The sequence below is a fragment of the Rhinopithecus bieti genome, unplaced genomic scaffold (genome assembly GCF_001698545.2).
Source record: "Rhinopithecus bieti isolate Rb0 unplaced genomic scaffold, ASM169854v2 scaffold_5260, whole genome shotgun sequence".
NCBI lineage: Eukaryota > Metazoa > Chordata > Mammalia > Primates > Cercopithecidae > Rhinopithecus > Rhinopithecus bieti.
The window spans coordinates 324,940-334,755 of record NW_016805896.1 but is presented as its reverse complement, the minus strand read 5'-3'; the positions used below and the strand labels follow the sequence as shown (position 1 = coordinate 334,755).

The 9,816-nt window shown below is 37.7% G+C and overlaps 1 long non-coding RNA gene across 4 annotated transcripts in view; it reads left to right on the top strand.

Moving 5' to 3' along the window:
* The first annotated feature begins 898 nt into the window (after positions 1–898).
* LOC108530870 (uncharacterized) overlaps positions 899–9,816 on the top strand; it is a 27,963-nt gene continuing 19,045 nt past the window's right edge. For 2 of the 4 annotated variants that reach the window (XR_001886007.1, XR_001886006.1), the window contains exons 1-4: positions 899–1,148; positions 2,948–3,098; positions 6,966–7,125; positions 9,231–9,331. This is a non-coding gene — a long non-coding RNA (uncharacterized LOC108530870). The remainder of the gene's footprint in view (positions 1,149–2,947; positions 3,099–6,965; positions 7,126–9,230; positions 9,332–9,816) is intronic. The other 2 variants (XR_001886008.1, XR_001886009.1) reach the window with 2 other exon arrangements.

Here is a 9,816-nt window from a genome sequence, read left to right as displayed (position 1 = left end):
AATATTAATTAACTTCTTAGAGGGAATGTTTTAATAAAATAACAATCTCAAGATTAGATGTCTTTATTAAGATCTAAGAAAATCTGAAAAGAGTAATAATCATAGCTAACATTTATTGAACCCTGATAAATTGCTAGACACTCTATTAATTTACATGTATCTACATTATTTCATTAATTCCTCTAAACTACAATGTGAAGTAGATATTTCTATCATACTTTCTCTATAAATGAGAAAACTGACGCACAGAATAGTTAACATACAAGGATACATTTACAAGTGGTTGAGATAAAATCTAAATCTACGTAATCTGACTCCAGAGCCTCTACATCAAACCTATGTGGTATATTGGCTCAATAATAATAGGAAACCAGCCCTAAAATGTATTAAAATACTACAGTGATGAACAGTTTAGTGCTGGCACAAAAATAAACAGACATGCTGAAACTAGTAAGATTTCCATGAGTGTTCCAGTTTTCTACTACTGCACAACAACCACAAAACGTAGTGGCTTAAAAATGTATATTATCTCTAATGGTTTTGTGACTTGGCTGGGCTCAGCTAGGTAATTCTTGTTTAGAGTTTTTCATGTGATTGCAGTCCAATGATGGCTGGAGCTAGAATCATCCAAAGGCTCATCTGGGATAGATGTCCAAGATGACCAACTCACATGGTTGGCAGCTGATGCTAGTGTTAGCTGGGACTGTAAACTGGAACACCACACAAGGCCTCCCCATGTGGCTTGGGTTTTTCACAGGATGACCGCTAGGTTCTACATGGGAGCATTCCAAGAATGAGTGTCCTAAGAAACGCAGGCAAAAGCTGTAAGACATCATATGGCCTAGCTTCCAATGTTCCAGAACATCTCTTCTCTCCACATTCTATTGGTCTAGCAGGTCACTAAGTCTAGCCCAGATTCAAGAAGAGGGTAATTTGACACTACTTCTTGATACAAGATACAGCATATGCACACAAGGAGGAAAACGATGGTGAACATCTTTGGATACTAGTTACCAAGGTTCACCTTCTGGTCGCCACAATTTACATTTGTCCCATTAGCAAAATGGGCTTGTCACCATTCTCAAGACCCCTATGATGATACGGCATCAGCTCAAAGTCTAGGATCTACTCATTTAAATCCGACCCAGGTACAGTTGCAGGTGCAGTTCATTGGGTATAACTCTTCAATATGTCTCTTCTCAGGCTGAAGAACTGTGTACTAAGTGTCTACACACTACATGCAATGATGATGCAGAAATATAATAAACAACAATTTTCCAATTTTCCTCAAAAACAAGAGGATGGGGCAAAGGGGACTAGTCAGAAGACACATAGCAGTCTTTGATTTACAGCAATTCTTAGGTCCTGGCAGGCTTATGTCACTAGTTTCTTCATAAGGGAGTCATTCCTGTGGCTCTTGGTTCTACCCTCTAGACTTTCAGCTCTTCATTTTGAATCAATCTTCTTTCTTTTTAAGAAATGATTAATGTTTTATTACTTAATAGCTTTCCCAAATTGCTTCCTAACTAAAGAAGTTTGGGAACTCTAAAAACTTTTTTCTTTCTGAACTATTTCTGTCCTTTCAATCCAAGCACATTGTACTTCAAATGGTACAACCCTCTTAAAAACTTAACAACTTCCCTACTAATCTTACTGGGGTTCACTCCTTTGTACAAAAGCCACACACACAATCTCTTTAAGACAGGCCTTGTTCACTACCATGGCCCAAGAGTCACAGTTCTTTGGGTCAAATGCCCTTAGGACTTTGTTCACTTGAGACGATCGACAAGGCACCCCCTTGAGTCTTTCTGAAAACTCAGTAGGTGGTTACAGATGCATGCTTAACTCTATTTTCACCCTAACATCACATCAGTGTTACTGGAAATGCCCTAGATTTATTCTTTGCCCAGAAGCCCTTTCTTTTTTTTTTCTTTTCCTTTTTGAGACAGAGTCTTGCTCTGTCACCCAGGCTGGAGTGCAGTGGTGCAATCTCGGCTTACCGCAACCTCTGTCTCCCAGGTTCAAGTGATTCTCCCACTTCGGTTTTATAAGTAGCTGGGATTACAGGCGCATGCCACCACGCCCGGATAATTTTCGTATTTTAGTCGAGACAGGGTTTCACCATGTTAGCTAGGCTGGTCTCGAACTCCTGACCTCAGGTGATCCGCCCACCTCAGCCTCCCAAAATGTTGGGCTTACAGGCGTGAGCCACTGTGCCTGGCCTGCCTTTTCTTGAGAAAATTTTACTCTCTGGAAACGGTTCAAAACTTAACAGTAACAGTACCCTCACCCTCCCCCCACCTTTTTAAAAGTTCATCCCTCTCTAGCCATTACTTTAGCATATGAGACTAAAAGAAAGAAGGTGGCACTTTCAGTATTCTATGTGGACACCTCCTTAACCAAACCCATTAGTTCATTTCGACTTCCTATATTTCTTCTGGCAACATTGTTACCAATCTTTCTAACATTGTATAACAAGGATCTGCTTTTCTCCAGCTTCCTCACTGGTAATTCCTCACTGTCCCTCAGGTTGTCACTAACAGTCTCCTCAAGGCCCTATTGCCCCTTGCCTGCTGCCTAGTCCCAAAGCCAATGCCACAAGTTTTAAGTCTTTATTACAGCAGCATCCCAGTTTCAGTGACAATTTTTGTTGCATGCATCTAATATTGTGTAACAAATCAACCCAAACTTAGATGTTTAAGGCAACAATTTATTATTACCTCTCATAGCCCCAGAGACATCAAGTACAATGGATGGAATGAGGTGCCATATTGAGAAAAAGGCCACTCCAGTCCCTTTTTTCCACTTACTACAACCACCACCCCTGAGAATGATGCCTGTCAGGCTAGAAATTGGAGGCTTTCTATGTGGGGAAACTGGAAATTGATGAGTCCAAGAAAAAAGAGCTCTAGATTAACACTCGGTAATCTCACACTCTTATGCCTAGGTTCCTCTCAAATCTCCCTATAGTAAAACCCAGCAGCTGATGAACCCTGCTACTCTTGAAGTGCCTCCAGGCAACACTCTTAAATATGATTAGCCAGTTACAAATCACAAGACATTTGTAAACAGTCTCAAGCATAAAAGGAGAGACTAAGGTAAGTAAATCAAAAGAACTCAAAGGAAAGAAAGTCAACGCATTGCATAACACTGTGAAAAACAAAGACTGTTTAAAAACCTATAGTTAATAAGCTTGAGGATAAAACAATATTTCAAGCGAGAAAAAAGTTGCTACCAACAAAGAATATCCAAGGGTAGAGTGGCCAACCATCCCCGTTTGCCCAGAACTGTCTCAGTTTTAGCTCTGAGAGTCCCACATCCCAGGAAAATTCTTAGTCCCAGGCAAACCAGGAGGGTTGGTGACCCTGCTGAAAAGTGGGAATGCTTTACTAAATTAAGGACATGATAGCAGAAATAAGAAGCTATTTGAAGGGTTGACAAATAAAGTTGAGGATAAAATGCAGGAGTAGAATGAAAAGACAAAGAAAAAAATGGGAAAAAATATTTTTTGAAAACAGAGAATCTATCTAGGAGGTAGATCATTTGGATAATAGGAGTTCTTGAAAGAGGAAATAGAATACAGAAGGGAAGAAGCTATCAAAGAACTAATACAAGGACATTTTCCACACTGGAAGGACCCAAGTTTTCAGACTAAAAGGGCTCACTGGAGGCCCAAAACAGTGTTTGGGGAGAAAGAATGGCAATGGGGACTTTCCTCAAGAGTGTTAAGAGTTGTAGGAGTGAATAAACAATGCTTAAAGTGGAGAAGGAGCGGAGGGGTGTAAATAGAAAGTGAACATATCAAATTCAAAGGACTTGAATGGAATCAGAAATCCAAATGGCATATTTAACTACTCAACAGCAATGCTGCAGCTTTAATCAATAGAAGATCATGCCTTTAAAGTTCTGAAAGAAAATCATGTCCAACAGAGATGTCTATAGCCAGTGCACCATAATAAATGTACAAGGATAGTTTCTGCATCATTGTTTGTACAAGCAAAAACCTATATACAACCTAAATACCTACTGTTAGAGATGAAAGAAATTATAACATATTTTATAACATTCAGATCATTTAAAATAATTTATTCACCAAATTTCATTGAAGAATGAAATCAATGTATATGTACTGACATGGAAAGAACTCCATCATATATTAGGCTTCTAGAAAAAAAGTTTCAAAATATACAGTATTAGGTACTTTTTATAAAAGAGCATAAACACACACACACAAACAGTATAGGAAGAGAAAATCTCAGTTATTAGTGACTATTTTGGGACACAGAACTTAGAAGTCCGGCTGTTAGTTTTTGTTTTATACAGTTCTACAGTAGTCAGATTTTTTTCTTAGATGGCCAAATTGTTTTTAAAACCATGCACATACTTTATTTCTTTGGGATGACAGCACCATCTAGTGGTCTATGTTAACTTAACTTTTAGAATATTTTTAACTTTAAAGTGATATTTAATAATATTTTCATATTAAAATAAAACAAGTAACTACAGCACAGGGAAAAATATTTTAATATGACATTTGAAAGAACAAGCCCTCATAATTATTAATAGAGTTTATGTCTTAGAATGATCTCCAACATGTATCAAATGCAAAAATTAAATACAAAAAATGTTTTAAAAAATCTACTATTTGTGCTAAAAAATACTCGGCTAAAAAAAAGCAGAATATTTTTATATATTAGATTATATGTGCATAAAATGTTTCTGGAAAGACACATACACATACAAACAAGAGACATTAGTTATCTTTAGTAAGGATAACTGGATGGCTGAAAAACAGGAATAACAACAGAATTTTTCTGTATATCTTTTTGAATCTTTAAAATTTGAACTTTGTTGGTATAAAATTTAAATTAAAACAAAGTTCATATCCAAGGAAAATTTGCTCTGTGCTGCTTTCAGATACTTATGTTATAAACTCTTTGCTATTCTTTATAGGTCTTATTTGTACCACGTGTTAAAGTAAGTTTTTCTTGAAATAAAACACAGAGGGACACAGAACCAAATTATTTGTTTAGGGTCCAGGTCCAGAAACTGTCTTAAAAGAAACATCCTGAGAAAAACCAACTACAGAAAGCATTCTACTCTCAGAGAAAACGAAAGATTGCCACCCACCTTACCACCTCAGCACCAAAGATTCCAGATTCCCTAACTGAAGATGAGAGATATCTCATCCTCAGAGACTGATCACTATTAAAAGAAACATGTACAAACTTCTAGAATAGAAAGCTGTGATCACTAAGACCACTAATACATTATCAAGAACAACTGATATTGGACCAACCTTGTTTTTCTAGAGTTAATTTACAGTAATCAACACAACAGCATAACTGGCTGTCAATGATGCCTTGATAGTGTCTTTATAATGATGTGTGATTACATAGAAATATTGAATAGATAGTAATGTCCACATGACAGTGGTTGAGTATCATAACCAAAGAATGCCAATTAATACATTTAAATCAAATTGTAGATGTCTAGTGCTGTCTTCCATTCATGTTTTTAACAGTTGTGCCAGTAACTTCACAGTGTTATCAAGTCAATAGGCTTACCAAATTTGTGAAAAACATAAAGCTTTGAGAGAGAGAGAGAGAGATATGCATCATATAACAGAGTTAGATGGACTTGATGTTGTAAAGAAATGATTAAAATAGAATTTAGGACACAGGAATGTAAGGAACTACATTTGTTTTCAAATAAAGCATCTTTACTAGTACAGAATAGAGAAAATCTGGATTACCTGCAACAAGTGTATATCAGGGGAACCTGCCCCCAATATTTCAACATAGGTTCTTTCTATTTTCCATAAGTGTTGGCTGACTGAAAAATAAAGAGAGACAGTACAAAGAGAGGGATTTTACAGCTGGACCTCCAGGGGTGACATCACATATCAGTCGGACTGTGATGCCTGCCTGAGTCGCAGACCAGCAAGTTTTTATTAAGGGTTTCAAAAGGGGAGGGGGTGTAAGAACAGGGAGTAGGTACAAAGATCACATGCTTCAAAGGACAAAAAGCAGAACTACTAATAAGGGTCTAACAAAGATCACATGCTTTTAAGGGAACAGGACAATGGGCAAAAGCAGAACTACTGATAAGGGTCCAACAAAGATCACAAGGCAAAGGGCAAAAGCAGAACTACTGATAAGGGTCTATGTTCAGCGGTGCACGTATTGTCTTGATAAACATCTTGATAGCAGAAAACAGGGTTTGAGAGCAGAGAACCAGTCTGACCACAAATTTACCAGGGTCGAGTTTCCCAACCCTAGTAAGCCTGAAGGTACTACAGGAGACCAGGGCAGATCTCAGTCCTTATCTCAACTGCATAAGACAGACATTCCCAGAGCAACAATTTATAGTCTTCCCCCAGGAATGCATTCCTTTCCCAGGGTATTAATATTAATATTCCTTGCTAGGAAAAGAATTTAGTGATATCTCTCCTACTTGCACATCCATTTATAGGCTCTTTGCAAAAAGAAAAATATGGCTTTTTTTTACCTGACCCTGCAGGCAATCAGACCTTATGGTTGTCTTCCCTTGTTCCCTAAAAATCGCTGTTATTCTGTTCTTTTTCAAGGTGCACTGATTTCATATTTTTCAAACACACATTTTACAATCAATTTGTACAGTTAACACAATTATCACAGTGGTCCTGAGGTGACATACATCCTCAGCTTACAAAGATAATAGGATTAAGAGATCACAGGTGTCAGAAATTATAAAAGTATTATTTGGGAACTGATAAATGTCCATATTAAAATGAAATCTTCACAATTTATGTTCCTCTGCCACGGTTCCAGCCAGTCCCTCCATTCAGGGTCCCTGATTTCCCGCAACAGGTGTAAAAAAAAAAAAAAGTGGAAACAATAATTCATTGTATAAAGAAATTATCATTTTAATTATATTTTATAATTACATGATATAGAGTGTTACTGTTATATGTCCTGTTTAAGGAAAGAACATTTTCTAGAATGAAGAGGCAATTTCCTGTTCTGTTGTGTGCCGAGCAGAAGCCTCGTGGATGCCGCACAAGCTTCTGGACACCACACTTTCCAGATGGACACTCAGCAAACTAAACAATCTAAATGAAAAGAACAAGGGCGTCTAGGAGATGTGAGTTTCTGACATAAGCAAAAGCAAGTAAACGGACTAGCAGATCTATGTTTCACATGGACGGTGTGCCCTCAGATATGCCAGTTGTTCTTGAGGAAGTAGAAACATCTGTGTACCTTGGAGGGTAAAAATAAACTCTGTTGGTAGAAATTTCAGAGAAACAAAATTTGCTTTAATGTAAGTTGATATTTTCTCATAGTCATAACTCTAAAAAGATGGAAAGGACTACTTCAAGAAGTAGTGTATTTTCCCCAAATTAGAAAGCTCAAGCAAAACAAATAAACTGCTATGTGGAAATGCTGGAAGGCCACACCTAATTGCACTGGTTACACTCTCCAGTAAGCTTTGTTGGTACTATTGCATTAGGAAGACAGCATTCAATATTTCACCTTTAAGTAAGGTGTTAGTTCTAGGTTTTTATTCCTTATCAGATTGAGGAAGATTCCTTCTATTCCAAATTTGCTGAGGATTTTCAGCATGAATTACTGTGAGGAGGTTGATATTAGAATCTCATAGAACCCTATATTGCTGACTAACATGCTCTATGAGTTTCCCTATCTCAGCCTCTCTTGCTTTCTTAGACACCAGTGTGCTATTTCTAATATATGGCGAGAAATGAGTTTTATACATTCCAGATTTTATAAACTAGAGAACTTTTAAAAATCTAGATAATTATACATTCAGTATGTATGTGAATTTTTAAAATGTCAACTTAATTTTTTTTTTTTTTTTCACATAAGACTGAAGGGGAGGAGACAACTGTTTCTCAGAGTTTAAAAAATGACAAAAGTTGGTCAGGCATGGTGGCTCACGCTTGTAATCCCAGTACTTTGGAAAGACAAGGCAGGTGGATCACCTGAGGTCAGGAGTTCAAGATCAGTGTGGCCAACATGGTGAAACCCCATCTCTACTAACAGTATAAAATTAGACGGGTGTGGTGGTATGTGCCTGTAATCCCAACCACTCAGGAGACTGAGGCAGGAGAATAACATAGAACCTGGGAGGTGGAGGTTGCAGTGAGCTGAGATCACACCACTACACTCCAGCCTGGGCAACAGAGTGAAACTCTGTCTCAGAAAAAAAAAAAAAAAACACACACAAATATTGGACATCCAGGCTGCAACACGTGGTCAAGTGGTCCAGGTGGAATTCATTCTCAGCCCTCATCCTTACCATTACTGATAGTTCACTTCTTCCCTTTTATTTTCCCAGCTGAACTAAAAGTAGAAACTAAAATAAAATAATGATTAAAAAAAAAGCAAAGGAATAAGATCTCCTTATTGTAAAGAGCAAAAGGGCCATTTAATATACAACAATAAAAACCAAGACAAGGCCGGGCGCAGTGGCTCACGCCTGTAATCCCAGAACTTTGGAAGGCCGAGGTGGGCAGATCATGAGGTCGGGAGATCCAGACCATCCTGGCTAACATGGTGAAACCCCGTCTCTACTAAAAAATACAAAAAGCTAGCCGGGCGAGGTGGCTGGCGCCTGTAGTCCCAGCTACTCGGGAGGCTGAGGCAGGAGAATGGCGTGAACACTGGAGGCTGAGCTTGCAGTGAGCCGAGATCGCGCCAGTGCACTCCAGCCTGGGCGACAGAGCGAGACCCCATCTCAAAAAATAAATTAATAAATAACGAAGACAAAAGCTGACAAGTAGCTATGAAGTCTCAAGATAAACTGCAGTTGAAAAGTTAATTGTTTACCAAACTCTCATGTGTTCGGCTTGCCTGTTATCATTAAAGACATTAAGGAATACTAGAGAAATTGACCTGTGTTCAGACACGTCACTCCTATAAACCACCTGTTGAATATCTTGTTTGTCAGCCAAAGCACAATCATTGTTTGCTCAGAACTGTGTATAGTAGTGGTATTTACAGCCGGTTGGGTGACAGCAAAAGTAAATAACTACGTTTCATTAGTTTCCTGTTTCCTTCTTGATCCTTCACAAGGGAAGATTTCCTTTTTTAGAGGTACAGATTCCCCTTGGTCAAGTCCTGATTAACACTCCAGCTAAGAGATTAGTAAACCTTGGTTAGTGAAGTGGCATCAGGAAGCGCCTACATTTTCATGGCCTGGTAGCGCTCAGTGAAAATGTTTGTTAACAGACACAGGCCATTCAGTCCCGAATCCCAAGACACTGAAGACTCTGTTTGAATCGGACTCACGGGTTCCTTCCTAGCCACTCTCAGGAACAGGAATGCTTCTGGTAAGTTTTTATAAATCCCCTATTTTATTTACCTCAAAACTCTCTTTTTTTTACTAATGCATATTGACTAGAAATGTAATATTTAATTGCCACAGTTAAGAAATTTTACTTATTGTTCTTTCCTGGAGATTTTTTTTTTTTTTTTTTTTTACTGTTTAAAAAAATGGCTGAAGAGGGAAGGAAAATTTTCCGTTTTGTAGAACAACTCCCCCTCAGAATATTTTTCTTCTCTTTTGCTATGTTTGGTTTATTTGTCCTAGTTTTGTTTTTTCCCAAAGCCAGAAGATATGTATTTTTATTGAATTCCAAGGTAGAATTAACCACATTAAATTAAATCATACGATTTCCCTTGGTTCTTGTACTTTTCTACTGCTGAAAGTAATGGTACCATATTTTGGTGAAAGCAAGAAATAATTTCAAGGGAAATATTTTTAAGGGATATAGTTAAATAATGATTTATTTTCAGTTTAAGGTTAAAAGCAGAT